At 32.0% G+C, this 25,349-nt stretch overlaps 1 pseudogene; it reads right to left on the minus strand.

Moving 5' to 3' along the window:
- Positions 1–2,623: 2,623 nt before the first annotated feature.
- LOC143078540 (uncharacterized) lies at positions 2,624–10,492 on the minus strand (annotated as a pseudogene).
- Between the last annotated feature and the right edge of the window lie 14,857 nt (positions 10,493–25,349).

Raw genomic sequence — 25,349 nt, forward strand, 5'->3', positions numbered from 1 at the left:
AATTTATCTCTATCTATAATAATATTCAAGATAATAACCAAAAACAGTAAAATTTCCATAAAACTACCAATTCAGGGGCAGCAACCCAACAACGGGTTGTCCGATTCATCTGAAAATTTCAGAGCAGATAGATCTTGACCTGATGAACAATTTAACCACCATGTCAGATTTGCTGTCAATGCTTTGGTTTTTGAGTTAAAAGCCAAAAACCGCATTTTACCCCTATGTTCTATTTTAGCCCTGGTGGCCATCTTGGTTGGTTGACCGGGTCATCGGACATCTTTTTTAAACTAGATACCCCAATGATGATTGCGGCCAAGTTTGGTTAAATTTGGCCCAGTAGTTTCAGAGGAGAAGATTTTTTTAAAAGCTAACGACGGACGACGACGACGACGGACGACGGACAACGGACGCCACGTGATGAGAAAAGCTCACTTGGCCCTTTGGACCAGGTGAGTTAAAAACCAACACTTTTTTAAAAGTCTTCTAAATGTTCAGTGCCAGTGCCCTAAATTTTGGATTTGTATGCACAACCATATATCTAACAAACAAGTCTTCTTTGTTGTTATACACTTAAGGATGCTCGCGGGTATAAGATTTAAAAAAAAAAAAAACTTTAATTTTGAATTACAAATTTTATTTATTACCTTTAGTAATTGTTACTTTTTCATATGGTACAAAAATCATTCCAAAAAATCGATTTGTGTTGGCCCCAGGTGACTTTTAAAATGTAGATATCATTGAAAAAAACTCCAAATTATCACCCTTTGGTGCAAAAATGACATTTTTGTGCATTTAAATTGAAATATCTTTTTTAAATCATCGGTGCTTATATTTTTTATTGCTGTTTTCAAATAAGCTGTACATTTACTAAATAATTGTAAAATTAAAGCGATTTCTGTAATTTAGTTCTTTTTTTATTTCGATTTTACCGCTATTTCTCCAATTAGTTCGACAGAAAAAAAGGACATTAACAAAAATGTACACTTCTTTCGAAGGCTGATTGTGAGCGTAAATGAACGGTGACCCCATTTTTTTATTTCATTTTTCTATTAAGTATAAGATAAAGTTCAATTATAGAAAAATATAGAGAAATCCTATATTAAATTAAAAAAAAATATTAAGACCCACGAGCCCCCTTAATTATCTATATTAAGTAAGAATAACATTCATTGTTTTAATTTCAAGGTATTTGACAACTAATTAAAACCAGCCATGTTTTGAGTTAGTATAGGTTTTTTTTCTAACAGTCTGAATCAAAAATTAGATTATGTTTTCTATGAACATATTTATCTTCACATTACATATGCCAAATAAAATTTGACTTCAAATTAAGGTTTTTTAAATTGTCATATTTTTGTTCAAGTTCTACAATTAGATCTTTTCTTTTATTTTTTTAAAATTGGGCACTATAATAAAAAATGCATTTAATCCTCTATAACTCTTTGACACAATTGACACATTCTCTCTTGTTCCTGAAGCTCCTTATAGCATCCAATTTCTATTTCCAATTTATTAGCACTAATAATGAATTTTGTTAACAATTGTTCATGTTTCTGATTTTCTCATTTATCAAATGTATAATTTTTCCATATTTTATCGTACTTGATCTTGTTGAAAAGAAAAAGTTTTATTTTTTTTAGGTGAAAATGGGACTTAAATCTAAATAATTAGCCAAACTATCAATACATCCAAACCAACAATTTTTATTCTGAGTATATAAGGATTGAGATAATATGAATGCTTCAGGTGGCAGGGAGTTATTAGATTTATGTATATGTGTATATAATACTTGAATGTAGTCAATGTACATTGCAAAATGAATAAAAAGTTCAATTATTATGTTATACACAAGGGACACACCCAAACTTGTGTGAACTGCTTTTTTCATGCTCAATACTTTATTCAAAACATTAAATCTCCAAATACAAATAGCATTAAAAATGTCTTTCACACTAAACTTCACTTTTCTATTCATAAGTCTGTTCAATAGATCATTTCAATTTCCCAGTGTAAGCCAAAAACGTTCCCAATGATACAGGACTTAAGGTAAAACCTAGAGAAAAACTATTTTTCACCATTTTCGAATGTCTTATATTTTAAAAACTGCAGTCAAGAGACTATAAATTTCTTCATTTTATTTTGTTTTGATGTCAAAGTTCTTTTAATTCAGAGTAACCATATAAAATTCTTGTTACTTTCAATTTGACAATAAAATAAATTTTGAAATCGAGAATTATAAATCTTTGTACTATAATATTCTTGTTATTTTAAATTTGACCAGCAGACAGCCGTACTGTAAAATTAGAAATTATTGTGAAGTTTTGTCATTTCATTGTGACAACATCAACGTTTTTGCATGGTTTACTCGGGTTTAAAATAAAATTGTGGGTTCACTTATAAAAAATGACTAATATTTTTTCTTTCTTTTCTAAATAACATATAAAATTTGATACACACTTTAAATAACCTGCCCAGTGTGCACCACATTTTTGAAGTTATTTTTTCATGGAAAGAAAAAATATTACAGTCGTTCCTTAAATGAAATCACAATTTTATATGCAAGCAATAACTTATAAATTAACAGCAAGACACTCTCAAACAAAATATTAACAAGTTAATCATAGCTATCGTGCTGTCAATATCGTCTTCAACTACAACTGTTGCTTGAGCTCTGGACAGCACTACTAGTCTTGAAAAATAGGAAGTAATTTCACTAGGTTGTACGTAGTCTTTTGGTGTTAACATTTTTATTCCATCACCATCATGGCAAACTCTCATGTTCCGAGAAACATTAACTGGGTTGGCTTTGTTGCCACTGCTTTCACCCTCATCAAATACACCTTTCAGGTAAACTTTTACCTTTTCTGAAAAACGATGATTTTTTTCTGTCCTTTTGCGGTGCCCATCCAAGGGACAATTCACTCATGCCGGCCGAAAGGGTACTTTGTTTTGTTTTTGATGAAGTTATATCTATATCTAGACATATGTCACGCCATTTCATTTTGATTCCATCAAATGTTGACATGTAGTGATGGACACCAACAAAACAGTGGTCACTAAGCTCTGAATACGAATGCAATACTGTATTGCAGTTTGGTTCTGGACAAGTCAGATTAACATCAGAATGACTTTCCTCAGAGGATTGTTATTCTCGAGCAGCTAATATATTTCCAGTGTCTTTACAAGGTACTTTAAAGTCTGACAATATATTTAAAGTTGACTCCAGATTAATAGGAGTTACTGACATAATTTGACCATCACCAATGTTGTAGTTTCTCCAATATTTCAATTGGCCACAATTTTCAAATTGTACGTTTGAAATCTTGGTAATGCCCTTTATTTTACGCTGGAGTGTAAATTGGTCCAGTGGTTGAGGAATGTCAACATGGGCAATGTGACATCCTGGCACACCCTCTCCGTCATCCAAAGCTTTTTTCATATCTTCAGAACATGAAATGTTGCCCCCTTTGCTGACATACTTCCTCAGCTTTGCTCTCATGTGTGCAATTTTGGCATTACAATATGACTTGCCATCTTGAGATTCACTAAAGTCATACCTTTGTATATTTACACCTATAAGAGAAAAATATACTTAAACCTTAATATATTAATAACCTTGCAATGAATATAGGAGTACAAATAAAGTAAAGTGACAGTAGACGAATATCATTTAAACCAATGCCCATAGCCAGAAATACTTGTTCTGGTACCTGAGTCTTCTCATTCTGAGATGTTTTGCATTGTATTCTGTTTTCGGAATCATATATACTTGATTTGACATCATTTATAATTACCATATAATTGTGTTTCTTTCAAGGTAAATATATTTTTAAAAGGTTAGACTTTGTGGTTTGTTGATTTTTTTGTTTGTATTTTCATATTCAGATATGCCCTGTTTATATTCATGAATATTTGATTCCATTGTCAAAGTCATTGTATAAGCCTTTAAAAAAAACTTGTACCATATCAAACAAGGTGATATTTATTTATGTACATTGCTTTGAGTAAATTTTCATTGAAATCCTTTTTAGTTTTATAATGTATAAGATAATAGCTTTGAGTAAGTTTTCATAGAAATCCTTCTTCATGTTCTTACAGTTTGAGAGGAGTTGTGCTTTTTTATATTCTAGTATTTCATTGTTTATATCTTATCTGCATACTATATCTTCTGTCATACACATCCTTATGTAGTGTATTTCAACAGGGCAAAAATTCATCAATATCCATCAATCTGTCAGAGCTTGGTTTTCAAAGTACATTGACAGACAGTCACACAGGGTATTATTAGTTACTCAGTGTGTTAGTGACCTGTTCACTACCTAAGTAATAATAAACGTACCTGTTTCTTCTTATATTGCTGGAACAGCATGCCATAAATTACTGCAGTGATAACACCCTGCATTGTCACTTCTCAAAAATGCTGTTGTCACAGTAGGTTGTTGCTTTTTCAGAGCTAATAGTACATGTTGCAGCATACATGCTACACTGTACCAATCCTGTTTAACACCATCCATAACATGAACATATGTACGATGCTGAAATCAAAGAAACATGATTTAATGTTTTGTATAAAACTTTTGATTAAACATTTATAAAACAGTAACAATTTAAATGTGCTTGTCTGGTTCTCGTATTAGTCGATCTCCCCAAGGGAGGACCAACCGATCATACTTCGGAACAGTACCTCAGTCATTCAAAGCAAGGATTTCCTCTTTAATAGTTTCATAATTTATTTCTGGAGCTTGTTCATTGATGATAAGGTCAAGATCAAAATCGACAGGACTTTACACGTTGCAGAGTGGTTGGACAGCATAAGGAGATATAAAAGACTTGTTTTTTAGAGAATGCATTTTACTTTCTGAGTCTCCTGTTAGTCTTTTCTATTATTATTTGTTTCCACGTCTTGTTTTCTGTCTATTATTTTTCTCAAGTTAGTCTTTGCCTGAAACATCCTGGTCACAAATAGTCATATTGTATAACCCACATGAAAGATGCAAAAAATCAGCTGAAAGAAGCAACATTTGCTACTGGTATGTGTAAGTGGTAATCACATGAAAAAATAGAAACTCATTTTATGAATATTATAAGTTATCTACGTTCATATGTCCATATCTACGGATATGAACGTAAATAACGAATTTATCTCCGGTCTTAGTCTAAATCTGGCAATTTTTAGAGAAACAAAACAGAACACAAAGTTTAACATTAAAGCAACGTTTTTTTTAAGTTTTTAAATATCTTTTATTGAAATTTGGGAATTTGACATATTTTTAATGGGATGTAGGGTACTACCTTTGGTAGAACCCTACATGAAGACAAACATAAGACGTTTCCAATCTAGAGGCAGAGAAACTGATGGGTTGAATTTGGCGCTCAATGTTGTGAAATTACATGAAAGACAGCGTGATGTCAACGTGGGTCATTTGCATAGCTAGGTCAGTAGTCCCATTCATTTACAATTTGGAAGCATAGTGATGCATTTACTAAAATGAGTATATTCCTTACATAATAATATAAAATCTTTAGTGGATTAAGTATCTAATTATACATACATCATGGATAATCTACAGAAATTTCATTAGGAACAACCATGAAACTAAGGAAAACGTGTGTGAAGTTCCCCGATGTAATGGGTAGCAACACCCAGGGGCTATGGGTTTTGTAACGACGTGCGTTAACCAATTGAAATCCTAGAAATATACTAAGCCAGGGATAATTGTTTTTATTTATACAATTAAATTTAAAATAAAATATCCCCATCTTAAGATAGAATGCACTGACTGAAGAAAAACAACCAACAAGAGATGTCGTTGAGAGTAACAATGTCCTTTGTTTATGAAGAAAACACAAAGAGATTGACACATACTAAGCTGGTTACATTATAATCTGATGTATAATAAAAATGGAAATATATATATGTCACACAAAATCTTACCTTAAGCTGATTTTCATAATCTTTAAAAACACAAACAGTTAAATGCCAATTCAGCCTCTTCTGTCCAAACCAATCGCATTGTTTTTCTCTGAACAATAAAGGGAGGAATTTCATTGCCCAGTCCATAACAACCATGACTTCTGAAGCGCCAACCGTTATTGTAAATGGTTGGCAGATCTATAATACTAAAATTACGAGGTCCAATTTGTCAGCCGTCATCACGTAAAAACGACGAATCACAGAATTCAACTTTATATATAACTAATATAGTACAAAGGTGTAGATTAAAAATTACACCACTCCAGGCCCTTTTGTTTTCCACGTAATTAATATTGCCAATAATTAAAAAGTTCCGGGTCGAGTCCGCTACCGATACCAATAGTATATTCACCTGTTACCTATTACCTTATCTGTACATTCCGCATCTGACAGGCGCACCCCCCAAACGTTGTATTCAGGATTAATATGCTATATACACGGGCCATAACCTCAGGGTTGACACTACTAAATTGTCAAATTGTTACCTATTGTAGTATTTTAATCAGTAAGACTTTCTAAGATAACAATACGAATACTAAAAATCTGGACTAAAAATAAGGCGTATAGGTACAGTTTTCAATTTGTTAGTGGGCATGACGTCAAACAGCGAAGCAAAGAATTCAACTTTATTTATAACTTATATAGGACAATGCTGTTGATTAAAAAATACTCCATTCCAGGACCTTTTGTTTTCCAAATAATTAATATTTAATTTATTATTTCATTTCGACGGGTTCAAACAGAAAGACTTGAAAGCAGAGAAAACCTGTGTATCTTATAATCGGCATGACTTTATCAGATGACAATACTTATACTAAAATAAGGCTTGCGCATAGTTATATACTTAATTCAGTCACGGACCCGTGATATCACGGGTGTGTTCTAGTATTATATAAATATCAATTTTAAAGTCGAAGGAATAAAACTGTTTTGAAGTCCAAACTTTGAATAATCAAGAATAAGATTTGTTTGAATTAAATAAAAGCAGCTTTATTAAAAGCTAATATCATAAGTAATAGTTATGAATCAATTACAATATATCTAATAGAATTGCAGTGTGTGCTACTATTGTGAAAATACATGAATAGTAAAATCTAGGTCACTTACTAAAAACAGCTGATCTGTCTGCTATCTAATTTGAAACTGACTATACTTTTCTCTAAACGTTTAAAAGATCAAGTTAATCAATACACCTAAAAATAGTACGTGTGTACACAAAATGAAAGTAACCAAAATGGCCATAAAGTTGACAAGTTCTGTTTGGGATAATTCTAACATTATAAAAGGATAAATATGGATTAAATAGGATGCATTAATAACTTCTGCATAAGGTAATTATGTTGTAACTATAGAAAATCATTCCGCATAACAAGCAAGTGTACAAAAAGTGAAAACATGTATGACCTAGTTTCGCGGAAAATATACACCGGGAAATACGAATATATGAAGGTTACTATTAAAAGAATAATGCAAATAATCCTGGCACAACACTGCTCCTCTTAAAGAAAAAAGAATTCTGTCCCCAGAATTGATATAAAATGAATGAATATTCAAATTTCAATATAAGAAGCATACATACAATGTATATAAACAGTAAAACAATAAATATTATATATATAAATCTCATAAAATTAAAGTTCAATATGAATACAAAGTTCTTTTCTATTTTCTTGAATTCACAACACAAACGGAACTTCTGATCTTCTTAATACCAAAATGACCAGAATATGCAGTATCGCGACAGCTGATAATATTGGTATCAGGTCCGTTCGCGCCCAAAACACTTTCTTTATAACAGCTGATACCAGAAGTTGTAAATGATCTAGTTCACTTTTAACTTCTCTCCATTTTTGGTATATTACTCCACCAATACGGACAAGATTACTCCAATTCAGCCAATAATGTCTTACTGCTGGGCTGAAACTGGCACATTTATCTCTATCTGATGGTTCTCCTGCATTCATCCATTTATGTAAAAAGCTGTAATCTGGGTCTTCTTTATGGAATGTACTCATCTCTTTTTCTGTGTATTTAGTTAACCAACTGGAACAATTACCATCACTTGACTGTGTTACATTCCTTATCATAGGTTTATCAGTTAAATTCTTTAAATTATCAACCTTTTTTCTAAATTCTAACCATTCTTGTTTCCATTCAATGCATTCAGCGCAAATGGAATCAATATTTCCCTCTTTCAAATGTATACAAAGATCATTTTCATTAGAATTTCTAGACATTGCATCAGCATTAGAATGTTTTGTTCCTGGACGATGTTGAATGTCAAAATTGTATTGACTAAGACTTTCAATCCATCGTGCTAACTGTCCCTGAGGGTCTTTAAATGCAAATATCCATCGTAATGATCCATGGTCTGTTCTTAGCAAAAATTGTCTTCTAATCAAATAGTGTCGAAATTGCTGCATAAATGTGACAACTGCAAGTATTTCTCGTTTTGTGACACTATAAAATTGAGAATGGAAATGGGGAATGTGTCAAAGAGAAAACAACCCGACCAAATAAAAAACAACAGCAGAAGGTCACCAACAGGTCTTCAATGAAGCGAGAAATTCCCGCACACGGAGGCGTCCTTCAGCTGGCCCCTAAACAAATATATACTAGTTCAGTGATAATGAACGCCATACTAATTTCCAAATTGTACACAAGAAACTAAAATTAAAATAATACAAGACTAACAAAGGCCAGAGGCTCCTGACTTGGGACAGGCGCAAAAATGCGGCGGGGTTAAACATGTTTGTGAGATCTCAACCCTCCCCCTATACCTCTAACCAATGTAGAAAAGTAAACGCATAACAATACGTACATTAAAATTCAGTTCAAGAGAAGTCCGAGTCTGATGTCAGAAGATGTAACCAAAGAAAATAAACAAAATGACAACAATACATAAATAACAACAGACTACTAGCAGTTAACTGACATGCCAGCTCCAGACTTCAATTAAACTGACTGAAAGATTATGATTTCATCATATGTACATCAGGCACAATCCTTCCCGTTAGGGGTTTAGTATCATACCATCATAACATATATGAGAAGAACATAACCCGTGTCATGCCAACAACTGTTTTTAGAATAAATGTGTTTAGTTCCGACGCAAAGACCTTATCAGTGACTCAATATTAACGCCAAAATATGCAATCTTTAATGACTTGACAACAGTATCGTAATTATATCCCTTCTTAATAAGTCTATTCAAAGGTTTTTTAAGTTTCTGAGGTGAATACTGACACCTTTGTGCTTTATAAAGAATATTTCCATAAAAAATTGGATGTGAAATACTTGAACGTATAAGAAGTCTGCATGTTGAGCTATATTTACGAATGATGTCTTTATACCGATGATAAAATTTAAATAATACTACCTCTGTTGTACCCTGTCTAGTTTCAATAAATCCTTTAGATGATCTGGTAATGCAGGAATTTCGACCTCATTTCTGCATTTATCATTCATCTTCCAGGAATTTTCTGCTTTACAGTTCCGAATGGTACTATTCCATTCATCAGGAATACGTACTGGTTCATCTGTAAGGTTTATATTCATCTTCAAATTTAACTGTACAGGGTGGTCCGCCATATTCACCAGTCTAAAGGGAATGACTTTCTCAAAAGGGTCAACAAGGATTTGTGTAACCATAATTTTCCGATTATCTTCAACCACTGATTTTAGCATGGTATATCTGGTATCTATAGCATCAGTATTGTAACTCCCACCAAATAATATCTTCTCAGAATTGGCTGGAACGGTTACATTTTAAGTTAAAACCACTCTTGCTATCTTGTCATCCACCTTCCTCTCAGTGTAACACTCTATCCACTTGCCGTCCACATGTATTCCCTTCTTAGAGTTTATTGTAATGTCAAGTTCAGCTACAATATCACATCCAAGAAGAATACTATCACCAATAGGGGCAATATACATATCCCAAGAAAATGCATGGTTCCCAAGTTTAACATTCATCATAGCTATTCCATGGGTCTCCATACTTTTCCCTGCCTCAGCTACTACTAAATTTCTGGTCGCTTTCTTTAATATTGGTCTCTTTTCCTCAGGAATTCCAAAATACAGACTGCTATTAAGAACCGTCACTTCTGCTCCTGTATCCAAAACAGCTTTGGTCACCTGCCCATTAATACTTATGGGAACTTTAATTGTTGCTGACCTCACTCTGTCTATCTGGATAACACAACTAGATTGCCGTCTACTGTCCATCTTCTCCGTTTTCATCATAGGAGTCATGACAGCTGTCGAGGTACTTTGTTCTGACGTCAACTCAGACATTACCTCTACAATCTTTGTTTCTCTAACAGGTGACAAAGGACTTAAATCCTTTTCTTGTTCTATATTTTCCTTCTGCATCTTGGATTCTTTGAAAAGAATATCAATATCAAAATCTGCTGACTCAGCATCTTCATTTCTCATCTCTAAGAAAGCTGCTGACTCAGCATCTTCATTTCTCATCTCTAAGAAAGCTGCTGACTCAGCATCTTCATTTCTCATCTCTAAGGCTGACATTTGGCCAACAGTCCCAGCCTCTACTTGTTTAAAGAATTCTCTTCAGTGCTATTCTTATACTGTTGTTTATCATTTTTTTTATTTGGGCAGTCCCTGCTGTAATGCCCTGCTTGATTGCATGAATAGCATTTGGAGTTGGGTTTCTGTTGTTTTTCACTAACTGCTCTCTTCTCTGTGGTTAGATTCATCAGCTTTTCCTCCACTATTTCTCCAACTGCCTTTGTTATATCTCTGGTCATAGACTCTTTCATGTCCCTACCAAACTGATTCAATCTCTCCTCAGTTACGAATCTCTGGGGACCTGCTTTTCTGCAGTTGAGGTCTTCATAGTCATATTCTTCTTCTTCTTCCATTGTCTCCACTTGACGGATCTGAGTTTTTCCTTTCATACCATTCTTACATGTTAGATGCCAAGTCACCAGGTTTATTGTTTCTTCCATGGTTTTTGGTCGCTTGGTCAACACATCATATGCCAGACTCTGATCAGGTAATCCAGACAACATATATTCAATACTGATATTATTGAACAGCTGTTTGTCCATTCCAGGGTAAGCCTTTCTAACCATGCCTTCTATCCTAGCAGCATATTCATGGATGCTTTCTTTATATTGTTTCTTGATGGTCTGTAATTCACGTCTGTAGGTCTCCGGAAAATTGTTGTTTCCAAAACGTCTTTCCATTTCTGAGTTAAACAGCATAAAGGAAGTGCGAACTTCTGGAGCTAACTCTGTGGCAAAAGTAAGGGCCTCATCTTTAAGGACTAGAAGGATTTCTTCTGTTTGCTGTCGTGGACTCCAGTTATTACGTTCTGCAATTATCTGGAACTGTACCATAAAAGTTTTCCAGTCTCCTTTACCATTAAAAAATGGAAGTCTTGACTTATAGGAATCTTGACTTGCAAATGATTCTGTTCTATTTCGCATTGTACAGGCCGTCTCACTAAATCTTGTGTCAGGGTAGTATGTGGAATTTTGTTGATTCCATCTATATGGTTGTTGTTCACCGTTACCATGGTTACCATAATTTCTATATTTGGACTGCATACTATGTGCTGAAGGTTGGGACTCAGTAGTCATTGTTTGCCTTGTATTAAATTCTTTCTCTCTTTCAAGTTCTTGTATCCTTCGTCTAAGTTCCATCACCTCATCTGGTTGATGATTCACATATGTTGATCTGTTCAGATTGCTGTCACTCAAAGAAGATGTTCTGGGCCGTGATAGGTTTGTCATGGTATTTGTCTGATTTGCTGTCATTGGTTGGGTCAAATTAGTAGTACTATTCATCGGATTTGAATAAGAGCTTACATTTATACTATTAGTACTAATATTTGTATGTAACCCCCAAGCAGGATATGACTGACTGTTTAACCTAGTACTAGGTGAACTTATAGTATTAAAGTTTGAAATGCTGGGACCAGCCATTGAACTATTAAAATTATTAACACTTGTAATTGAACGGCAAGTATCAGAAATAATACCACTAGCCCCTGGTGCACTATTCGAAACAATTTGTGTCTCATTTTCTCTTGTTAAGTCCGAAAAATTGGAATTAACACTACATAAGGGAGCTCTTGGGGACCCTCCATTATTTAAAAACATAGGGGGTGGTAGTTGTCTGTGTCTTAAATTCATATGTAATATACCAGACTGAATTAATACTTAATTTCAGTTACCCTTATATTATTAAAATATTTTAGGGAAAAATACACCTTGAGTTTCAATAACTCTTAGTGCTAAATAATTTAATATGGAAAAATACACTTTGAGTTTCAATAACTCTTAGTGTTCAATATTTTATTTATGCTAAATACACCTTGAATTTCAATAACTCTTGGTGTTCAATTATTTATTTATGGAAAATACACCTTGAATTTCAATAACTCTTGGTGTTCAATTATTTATCTATACAGTACTTGCAACCTTAGGCGTTACTATTTCAGCGATCAATCAGCGGTCATCGATCATTCACCGATCAGTCAAGTTCGCGTCAAACTCACGTCAGCAATCCGTCAGACTTATAGTAAAAGTAATTGACTGATCGGACTGATCGTACGGATAGTACCGATCGACCTTGATGACGGATTGAACTTTAATACGTCACATGATGAACTAATACAAATTACGGAATCTTAGTTTCGTTAGATTTAATTAAAATGGCGACTCGTGAAAATCGAACGTTCAATAATACATTTTGTTCATTAATTATTTAGCAATGTTTTGTGCATTGAAATGAAAAGAAATGTACAGATAAAACCTAAATTAAAATATTATCTTTAAATAATGGTCTTTTTCGTTTTATTTAGGTTATATATTTTCAAACCCGGCGAGTGTCTACATCGCGAAATTGATTTTAATTATTATTTTCCAAACATACTCGGGAAAAACAAAATGAAAGGATCAGTTATTGAAAAATGTAGTCTATTTTTTTCAATATCTTAAATTTTTGTATCCTTATCATCATAAAATTCTTTAAAAAAGTCATAATCATGGACTTTCTATATTTCGTCACAATCGAAGACTTTGAAATAACAAATTACAAAAATAACTACTCCTAAACAATAAAAAGTACAAAAATTCAATGGTGGTAAACATAAATATATTCCGTAAAAAGAAAGAAATAATTTTAAGCAGATTTATTCTTGAATAATTCACATTTTCTACAAAAAACATATGAAAATCATTTACAACAACTGATTGCAATTGAACAACAACCAATCCTGATTAACAAAAAGTAATGAAATCATATGGCGGTTAATAATCTATATCATAATAAAGCAATAACTGCATTCTTATTCCACAAAAATAAAAGTTTAAACATTTTAAGTCTCATTATATCTCAATTCTAATAAGCAGACTTGTCTCAAGATGGTAAAATAACTGATTTCAAATAAAATAGTATCATTTTCAATAAAAAGAAGAATAATTTTGGTTATTTTAAACGATGCGAATCAAATTTTAGTATGATTTCTCTGACATTCTTTTACTTTTATGAAAAAAAATTATTCTAAACTATAAAAAGTACAAAAATTTAATGGCGGTCAATAATTTTCAGTAAAATGAAGAAATATTTGCATTTTAGGCAACGCGTACAAAAATTTAGTATCTTTTTCCTTAAAAATAAGCATATTTTATGAAGAACAGCCAATCTTGATGTACAAAAAGTACTCAAATCATATGACGGTTAATAATTTGTATCAAAATAAATCAATAACTGCATTCTTATTCCACAAAAATAAAAGTTTAAGTATTTTGATTCTCATTATATCTCAATTCTGTTTAGAAGACTTGTCTCAAGATGGTAAAATAACTGATTTCAAATAAAATAGTATCATTTTTGATAAAAAGAAGAATAGTTTTGGTTATTTTAAACAATGCGAACAACATTTTAGTATGTTTTTTCTGATATATTTTTAATTTTATGAAAAAAAAACTATTCTAAACTATAAAAAGTACAAAAATTTAATGGCGGTCAATAATTTTCAGTAAAATGAAGAAATATTTGCATTTTAGTCAACGCGTACAAAACTTTAGTATCTTTTTCCTTAAAGTAAGCATATTTTATGAAGAACAGCCAATCTTGATGTACAAAAAGTACTCAAATCATATGACGGTTAATAATTTGTATCAAAATAAATCAATAACTGCATTCTTATTCCACAAAAATAAAAGTTTAAGTATTTTAATTCTCATTATATCTTAATTCTGATTAGAAGACTTGTCTCAAGATGGTAAAAATAACTGATTTCAAATAAAATAGTATCATTTTTGATAAAAAGAAGAATAGTTTTGGTTATTTTAAACAATGCGAACAACATTTTAGTATGATTTTTCTGATATATTTTTAATTTTATGAAAAAAAAACTATTCTAAACTATAAAAAGTACAAAAATTTAATGGCGGTCAATAATTTTCAGTAAAATGAAGAAATATTTGCATTTTAGGCAACGCTTACAAAAATTTCGTATCTTTTTCCTTAAAGTAAGCATATTTTATGAAGAACAACCAATCTTGATGTACAAAAAGTACTCAAATCATATGATGGTTAATAATTTGTATCAAAATAAATCAATAACTGCATTCTTATTCCACAAAAATAAAGGTTTAAGTATTTTAATTCTCATTATATCTCAATTATGATTAGAAGACTTGTCTCAAGATGGTATAAATAACTGATTTCAAATAAAATAGTATCATTTTTGATAAAAAGAAGAATAGTTTTGGTTATTTTAAACAATGAGAACAACATTTTAGTATGATTTTTCTGATATATTTTTAATTTTATGAAAAAAAAACTTCTAAACTATAAAAAGTAGAAAAATTTAATGGCGGTCAATAATTTTCAGTAAAATGAATAAATATTTGCATTTTAGGCAACGCGTACAAAAACTTTAGTATCTTTTTCCTTAAAGTAAGCATATTTTATGAAGAACAGCTAATCTTGATGTACAAAAAGTACTCAAATCATATGACGGTTAATAATTTGTATCAAAATAAATCAATAACTGCATTCTTATTCCACAAAAATAAAAGTTTAAGTATTTTAATTCTCATTATATCTCAATTCTGATTAGAAGACTTGTCTCAAGATGGTAAAAATAACTGATTTCAAATAAAATAGTATCATTTTTGATAAAAAGAAGAATAGTTTTGGTTATTTTAAACAATGCGAACAAAATTTTAGTATGATTTTTCTGGTATTCTTTTAATTTTATGAAAAAAAACTATTCTAAACTATAAAATGTACAAAAATTTATTGGCGGTCAATAATTTTCAGTAAAATGAAGAAATATTTGCATTTTAGGCAACGCGTACAAAAATTTAGTATTTTTTTCCTTAAAGTAAGCATATTTTATGAAGAACAGCCAATCTTGATGTACAAAAAGTACTCAAATCATATGACGGTTAATAATTTGTATCAAAATAAATCAATAACTGCATTCTTATTCCACAAAAATAAAGGTTTAAGTATTTTAATTCTCATTATATCTCAATTCTGATTAGAAGACTTGTCTCAAGATGGTAAAAATAACTGATTTCAAATAAAATAGTATCATTTTTGATAAAAAGAAGAATAGTTTTGGTTATTTTAAACAATGCGAACAAAATTTTAGTATGATTTTTCTGATATTCTTTTAATTTTATGAAAAAAAACTATTCTTAACTATAAAATGTACAAAAATTCATTGGCGGTCAATAATTTTCAGTAAAATGAAGAAATATTTGCATTTTAGGCAACGCGTACAAAACTTTAGTATCTTTTTCCTTAAAGTAAGCATATTTTATGAAGAACAGCCAATCTTGATGTACAAAAATTACTCAAATCATATGACGGTTAATAATTTGTATCAAAATAAATCAATAACTGCATTCTTATTCCACAAAAATAAAGGTTTAAGTATTTTAATTCTCATTATATCTCAATTCTGATTAGAAGACTTGTCTCAAGATGGTATAAATAACTGATTTCAAATAAAATAGTATCATTTTTGATAAAAAGAAGAATAGTTTTGGTTATTTTAAACAATGCGAAAAAATTTTTAATGTTATTTCTTTGAGATTCTTTTAATTTCACGAAAAAACAACCTATTCGAAACTATAAAAAGTTCAAAAAACCAATGGCGGTCAATAATAACCATTTTCGTAGGAATAAATTCATATAATACAATTATGTATTATATGTAATACATATGTCTCTGATGTTAACAATATTTAATACAAAACTATTAATCAACACAAACAATTTAACGCTCTAAGCATATTATTCTGTTACACTATTTTCACTTTTTTATTGCAACCAATTTTATTACAAATTAACGTGTAAATTAAGGTGTCTTCGTAGAGGTCCGCGTTCAATGTTTGTAAACACTGTCGAGTTCGGTTTACATAAGAATTTTAAATATATACGTATCCGTCCGATCCGTGCATAAATTTAATTTACTGATCGATCGGTGACAGTTGTCAGGGTAACTCTCACATAGGTTATTTGACTTATCTGACGGATCCTATGGGTCACCGATCACCGATCACTCACCGATCAGTCAAACATCCGTCACCGATCATTCACCGATCAGTCAAGTTCACGTCAAACAGTAACGCCTAAGGTTGCAAGTACTGTACACCTTGAATTTCAATAACTCTTGGTGTTCAATAATTTATTTATGGAAAATACACCTTGAACTTCAATAACTCTTGGTGTTGAATAATTTATATGGAAAACATACACCTTGAATTTCAATAACTCTTGGTGCTCAATAATTTATATGGAAAACATACACCTTGAATTTCAATAACTCTTTGTGTTCAATAATTTATTTATGGAAAATACACCTTGAATTTCAATAACTCTTGGTGTTCAATAATTTATTTATGGAAAAATACACCTTGAATTTCAATAACTCTTGGTGCTCAATAATATCATATGTAAACCACAGTTTGAGTTTCAATATATGCTGATTTGTATGTTGTTGGTTTTTTTTATGTATTACTTTTTTCCTCTCTTTTTTTTTTTTTTTTTTTAAAATGTTCTTTTTACCGCTGCCACCAATTGAAGCGCCAACCGTTATTTGTAAATGGTTGGCAGATATTATATAAATATCAATTTTAAAGTCGAAGGAATAAAACTGTTTTGAAGTCCAAACTTTGAATAATCAAGAATAAGATTTGTTTGAATTAAATAAAAGCAGCTTTATTAAAAGCTAATATCATAAATAATAGTTATGAATCAATTACAATATATCTAATAGAATTGCAGTGTGTGCTACTATTGTGAAAATACATGAATAGTAAAATCTAGGTCACTTACTAAAAACAGCTGATCTGTCTGCTATCTAATTTGAAACTGACTATACTTTTCTCTAAACGTTTAAAAGATCAAGTTAATCAATACACCTAAAAATAGTACGTGTGTACACAAAATGAAATTAACCAAAATGGCCATAAAGTTGACAAGTTCTGTTTGGGATAATTCTAACATTATAAAAGGATAAATATGGATTAAATAGGATGCATTAATAACTTCTGAATAAGGTAATTATGTTGTAACTATAGAAAATCATTCCGCATAACAAGCAAGTGTACAAAAAGTGAAAACATGTATGACTTAGTTTCGCGGAAAATATACACCGGGAAATACGAATGTATGAAGGTTACTATTAAACGAATAATGCAAATAATCCTAGCACAACAACTTCTCCATTCTTAAGGTTTAGAAGTTTCTCTTTTCTGCAAGAATCTTGGGCGACCAATCTCACTATGTGGCATTTCCAATCAAAAACTGCGCTTTCTAATGTGCTTAAATCATGCTTTAACTCTCGCTGTTTTTCTATAGACAAATCTGCAATAAAGATGAAAAATGTTTGTCAAGTCAATGAACAATAAAATTTTGCGTTCGAGATTTCTTTGTAAATATTGCTAAAAACTTATTAATACAGATGCAACTAAATAAATCACCTCTAATTAGGGTCTTTCCTTTTTCAAGAGGGAAAGACCTTACTGTATTTCTTCTGTTTATTATTATTCTTTTTCCGCCAAACTTTGACAAATTTATCCGCGTTAACCGTAAGACGTGTCGCTTTCATGTTCACACTTTGTATCGGTGTCATGAATACCTATCCGGAACTCACCCTGTGAGTCTAAATATTATGTCGGTTCGGAGTATAATCCCTCCAAAATCCCAAAACCTTGTTATCGTTCCAACACCGTAACCGTAATAGGTAGAAAAAAAACGAAGTGGGAAATTTGTTCAGGACCAGACCCTGGTTCTTCGTTACATTTGGATCGAAAAGATTCAACGACTCATTGGTAGGGTTATGCCCCTATTAAAATTAACCGGTGTCGGTTGGCCACCAAAACTCAGAAACCGTAAGTCTAAGACATCAAGGATCTTCACCATTCATCATCAATTAATGTGACTTTGAAAAATACCTCAAGGTCAAATGTGTATGTTGACCTTGACCTTTGACCTAACACCTTGTTATGGGATAATCTCAGCAACCTTAATACTTTCAGAAGTGTTGTTTAGTGGAAAATGTTTGGGTCATTAATGCTCAACTTTGTTACATTTTGACCGAAGAGATTTGACCTTTCTGTAAGGGGCATAACCCCTGTTTTAGGTTTTTAGAGAAAATCAGCTTTTACTATATAACCAAAGTTCCTAGACCCATGGGGTCTTCAGCAATGACATTAGGGACTAATAACCTTGACAAAGGTCAAAAGGTCAAAGTCATGTCCCACATAGCGAATTATGTGTTGTTGACCTTATTTAAAGGATTTTCAGTGTGTTTTAATGCTTTTTAAGGTTGACCTTGACCTTTGACCTTACAACCTTTTGTCGATATCTCGAAAACGATTGTTCTTACAGAAATAGTAAACAGTGAAAATGTTTAGGTGACTGAGGCACAACTTTTTGACATTGAAGAGATTTGACATATTCTTAAGGGGCATAACCCTTGTTTATGGTTCCGAAAAGGTAAAATAAGCTTTAACTCTTGAAACAAAGGTCCTAGACCCATGGGGCCTTTTGCAATGACATTGTGGAGCAATGACCTTAACGAAGGTCACAAGGTCAAAGGTCAAGGTCGTGTACAAAGAGGCAAATTATGTGATATTTGCACTATTTAAAGAGTTTTATGTGTGTTTGAATTCCAACCAACCAACAAAACAACCAACCAGCCAACCAACCAACCAACCAACCAATCAATTAATCAATCAATCAATCAATCAATCAGTGCATGCATGTTTCTGTCTCATGTGTTTAATCAAGATAGTTTTTGTTTCTTTTTCACTGTTTCAATTGCCCTATTTAACGTGTTTAATCAATCAATTAATCAATCAACCAACCAAACAACCAATCAATCAATCAATCAATCAGTGCATGCATGTTTCTGTCTCATGTGTTTAATCAAGATCTTTTTTGTTTCTTTTTTCGCTGTTTCAATTGACCCTATACAACGTGTTGAATCAATCAACCAACCAACCAACCAACCAACCAACCAATTAACCAATCAATCAATCAATCAGTACATGCATGTTTCTGTCTCATGTGTTTAATCAAGATCGTTTTTGTTTCTTTTTTCCTGTTTCAATTGACCCTATCCAACGTGTTTAATCGATCAACCAACCAACCAACTAACTAACCAACCAACCAACCAATCAATCAATCAATCAATCAAGCAGTGCATGCATGTTTCTGTCTTATGTGTTTAATCAAGATCTTTTTTGTTTCTTTTTCGCTGTTTCAATTGACCCTATCCAACGTGTTTAATCAACCAACCAACCAAACAAACAATCAATCAATCAATCAACCAACCAATCAATCAATCAATCAACCAATCAATCAATCAAACAATAAACTAACCCACCAACCAATCAATCATTGTATGTATTCTTATGTTATGTGTGTTTAATACGGGGTCCGAGTTCTCATTTGTTTTTTTTTCGCTTGTTTCAAGATACCTTATCCCAAGTGTTTCAGTTATAAATCAACCAACCAACCAACCAATCAACCAACCAGCCAATCAATCAATGAATATGTATGACAGTTTATTTATTACAGTATATTTAAAACAATATGGAATGAAAAAACTCTCAATTATTCAAGATTTTGAATGTTAATATCTCTGCTGAAAAAAAATCCACATGTTCTCTGAAACTACAAGTCCAATCGACCTGAAAATTTGCAGTCAGCAGGGCATACATGTACCAAAGGTTCATAAAAAAACTTGGTGCAGATATCTCTCAAGACTTTTCCTAGAGAAAAGAAATGGCAATGCCGTAAAAATCGCTTGCTAGGTCCGTAAATCTCAGTGAAATCCTACAATAAAATGTCCGCTCCTAGATTGAAATACTATTCTGTGTTACAAACAGGTGCTGAAAAATGTACATTATCAGAAAATAATCCTTAAATGTGTTTTAAAGTTACACCGGATCAATTAAATCCAAATCATGCACTGCTGGTGAACTGTGATCAAAATGTCAATTTCCTACAATGACAAAAGAAATTACATTGTGTACATCTCTATACATGTTGTCTGTGTAACATCCCCACCTAAAAAGAAATTAAAATACTAAGTTTTCGTTATTATAAACCCGCGTCACGTGATGTCTCCTCAATCTGGCGCGCTGGACCGCTGGACCTGAAATAAAATAAAAACTTTCCAAACTAAACATGATACTTCTCCGTTAACACAATACTATAGACCCAAACAGAAACAAACAAACAAACAAACAATATTTAAAGTTTTTTGTGTGTAAGAACTTTTCAATACATTCTACGTCTATTGGAACATGTATTTTACATTACAAAAGGAAAGCCTTCTCAATTGTTCTTGAATTTTAATTAAGTCTTTCCACTTTTCTGTGGAAAGACTTGTTGTTTTTCTTCTGATTATTATTAAAAAAAAAATTCCGCCAAATTTTGTTCTTGCGATAAATGTTTGTTTCGCAATATGTCTCTTAGATATTTCTCATATGGTATCCTATAGTTTATGCGCTTTTAAATTTCACCCTGCTAAGGCGAACCATTTTCTTTGTAAGAGTTATCTCCCTATTCACTGTTTATCATCTGTGTGCATCTCCTTCGTAACAAAAACAGATAGCTACAAAATTCCTTTTACAAATTGTTCATAACATCCTCAGGAATTTTTGGCTAATTTGGATCGAAGCGATTCGATGACATTTTATAGGAGTTATCTACCTTTACAAAATAAATTTGTCAGTATGTTTTTTTAACTCATAAACAGTTAACCGTATAACCCTAGAATGTTTTTATTTGAGGCCCCTAGGTTCTCACTTAGAAAATGAGGTCAAGGTCAAAGGTCAAGGTCAAGTTCTCAATTGTGACTTTTGCTTATATTTGCATTTTCTCCGACACTTTGAAAGATACATATAAAAGAACAAGTGCAAAATGTCTGCTTTATTGTAATAAAGATATGCTACATTTAGTCTGATACAATTTAATGGCATCTTATAGGAGTTGGTGCCCCTGAAATGTCTTCATATGAGGTTATTTGATTATAACTTTAACTAAGTTCATTATAAAGGCATTTGACCTGGTACAAAAGGTTACGTGATAAATGACCTTGAAAAATGACTACCGGAGGTGACCTTGAGAAAACCGGAAGTAGCCTTTTTTGCAAATTTTTTTATATAATAGTACTCAGAATCCATATATTTTGCCATATAGATACATAAGCTGATTACTAAAGACTAAAAATGACTTCCAACAAACCGGAAGTGGCCAATTATCTCCCATTCTACATACAAAAGTATATAGAAACTATATATTTTTGGAATCAGTGTGAAAGAAGCTAACATATGAAACCAGAAGTGACATTCATTTCACCGGAAGTAGCATTTTATCTCCCTTATATCACTGAAAAATATAATTAAACCATTATTTATCGCATCAGTATGAAAAAACTATCTTATCAAAATTTCTTTGATGTGGAAAGACTTCCAATTGTTCTCTGAACAATTTGTTTTTAATTTGTATCTGTTGTTCTTCTGGCAGGTTAAACGATAAGAGGAATTGTATTATGTCATACTTATATGTTTGTATCTTATTCATATGCCTGTCCTTAAACATGTGTGTTTGTGAAAAGGGGGGAAGGCGAATGGTGTGTGTGTGTAAAAAAACATACTAGTAGTTAAACCACAAAACATCATCTAGTACCTCTCTCTTGAGTTGGCAGTATTTTGGTTGTTTGTATGTGTTTCTCGTAATACACAATTTTAGTTTTAAACTAGGTTTTTAACATTTTTTGCTTTACCGTTGGGCGAGATTTGTCATGGTTTTTTTACCATCCAGAGACTGGGTGCTTGTAAGTAGGCAGTTCCTGTTTAATTGGAAATAATGTGGTGAGCTCTTAAATAATTTCGTGTTCATATGGTAATTTTCAAATATCGTATTACCAAGAGCCACTAGTTTTTTTTCATACTTAAAATGTTGTCAAAGAAATATATTTGGACACTTTAAAAAAATGCTTTATACAAAGTATTGCATACGATCATTTCCCAAAACAAAGGATCTCAGCATTGAACTAGCTTCATCAAAATCATTACATCTGTCACAGCTCATGTCATGGTCATGGTTACAGCACTGGTTTGTCAAATTTCTGTTTGTTTTGTCACCAAGTGCAAAGTTAATACAATGATCTGGACATCTATTTTCTCTTTCAGGATGCAGCTTGTATTTAGTCTTTAGGTATACTTTACTGGACTGTAGCTATTCTTTGCACTCCTTCAATATAGCATTACTTCTTCCAATACTTTGATTCTCCAAAACACCAATTACATCCATAAGTGTATCATAGGCAGAATTGCCATCAGCAGCTATGTTGTCTAGACCCTTGAGATTTATTCGCCTTGATGTAAAAAATATAGTAATTTATGACCATGGCACACAAATCATAGTGCCACAGTTTAAATCGCATTAATTATAAGCACGTTTTATAGTCTCATGTCGACTGGTGTAAGAGTTATCTCTCTTTGAATACTACAACATGTCTGGTATCTGATAAACAGATCTATTCAAATGCAGAACCAACAATGGGATGTATTGAAAAAAGGACATTGGCAAAATCATAGAAATAATACCCCTTACACATGCATGATCAGAGTATGAAACGTGACAATTAATAGCTCAGTCTGACAATGTTAACTATAAGCATAGCAATGGTTTTCATTAATTGGTTTAATATGAAGATGTTCTTACCTGGTGAAAAGTTGAATCAAACAAGAAGTGAAGGGCATGGTCTAATTTCTGTCCATTTTCTGTCTTTTTGTGTAAAAGATACTGCCTTATTAAATATGACAAGTATACATAAAGCAAACAAAAAATTATGCATTCATAACAACTGCTTATAAATTAAAATATGAAGTTATTATGTAGAACAGTATTTTGATTCGAAGAAATCAAATGAACACTATAAACAGGGAGCATAATATTACAAAATAATTGAGATATATCATAAGGAGCATGCATAGTGTGAGTTTGTGTCGTGAGCTACTCATGTCATGGGTCATGGACTTTAATATTTATCTGTTCTTTTTCAGCATTTCAATCTGATTTGACAAAATCATACCACATCTTCATATATCTACTTAAAGCATGATTACCATTTTTTTTTTATTTACATGTGCACTTTACTGTGGTAACCTGTGTCCTCATGAATTTATTACAATTCACTTTGAAATAAATGTCACTTTCAAAAATGTGCACTTTACTGTGGTAACCTGTGTTCTCATGAATATATTACAATTCACTTTGAAATAAATGTTACTTTCAAAAATGTGCACTTTACTGTGGTAACCTGTGTCCTCATGAATATATTACAATTCACTTAAGAATTGAATGCTTCTTTTTGTAAATTTATTGGGGTGTAAAAGCGTTGACCGAAGTACATTTTGTATGAAGCGCGGAAGCGCTTCATTCTAAAAATGTACGCACGGTCAACGCTTTTACAACCCTATAAAGTTACAAAAAGAAGCATTCAAAACTTATAATTACATTTTTTTAGCTAGGATCATGAAAAAACGATTGTTATCAAGTTTTATTTAATTCACCTGTGTACTTTATTGTGGGACCTCGTGTCATCATGAATGATAAATTTTATTGTCTGATGCAATTGTTTACGGAATGACATGGGATGTGCAGTTAGCCAATCAGAATAACGTATTATAATGAATAAAATTGAGAATGGAAATGGGGAATGTGTCAAAGAGACAACAACCCGACCAAATAAAAAACAACAGCAGAAGGTCACCAACAGGTCTTCAATGTAGCGAGAAATTCCCGCACCCGGAGGCGTCCTTCAGCTGGCCCCTAAACAAATATTTACTAGTTCAGTGATAATGAACGCCATACTAATTTCCAAATTGTACACAAGAAACTAAAATTAAAATAATACAAGACTAACAAAGGCCAGAGGCTCCTGACTTGGGACAGGCGCAAAAATGCGGCGGGGTTAAACATGTTTGTGAGATCTCAACCCTCCCCCTATACCCCTAACCAATGTAGAAAAGTAAACGCATAACAATACGCACATTAAAATTCAGTTCAAGAGAAGTCCGAGTCTGATGTCAGAAGATGTAACCAAAGAAAATAAACAAAATGACAATAAAACATAAATAACAACAGACTACTAGCAGTTAACTGACATGCCAGCTCCAGACTTCAATTAAACTGACTGAAAGATTATGATTTCATCATATGTACATCAGGCACAATCCTTCCCGTTAGGGGTTTAGTATCATACCATCATAACATATATGAGAAGAACATAACCCGTGTCATGCCAACAACTGTTTTTAGAATAAATGTGTTTAGTTCCGACGCAAAGACCTTATCAGTGACTCAATATTAACACCAAAATATGCAATCTTTAATGACTTGACAACAGTATCGTAATTATATCCCTTCTTAATAAGTCTATTCAAAGGTTTTTTAAGTTTCTGAGGTGAATACTGACACCTTTGTGCTTTATAAAGAATATTTCCATAAAAAATTGGATGTGAAATACCTGAACGTATAAGAAGTCTGCATGTTGAGCTATATTTACGAATGATGTCTTTATACCGATGATAAAATTTAGTAAATGTTTTGACTAGTTTGTGATATCGAAAACCCTGGTGTAATAATTTTTCAGTAATACATAAATTTCTCTCGTTAAAATCTAAAACATTGTTACATACACGAGCGAATCGTACAAGTTGAGATATATAAACACCGTAAGTTGGTGACAAGGGAACGTCACCATCTAAAAACGGATAATTAATGATAGGAAATGAAAAATCATCCCTTTTATCATAAATTTTAGTATTCAGCTTTCCGTTAGTGATATAGA

The sequence above is a fragment of the Mytilus galloprovincialis genome, chromosome 6, assembly GCF_965363235.1.
Source record: "Mytilus galloprovincialis chromosome 6, xbMytGall1.hap1.1, whole genome shotgun sequence".
NCBI classification, from domain to species: Eukaryota; Metazoa; Mollusca; class Bivalvia; order Mytilida; family Mytilidae; genus Mytilus; species Mytilus galloprovincialis.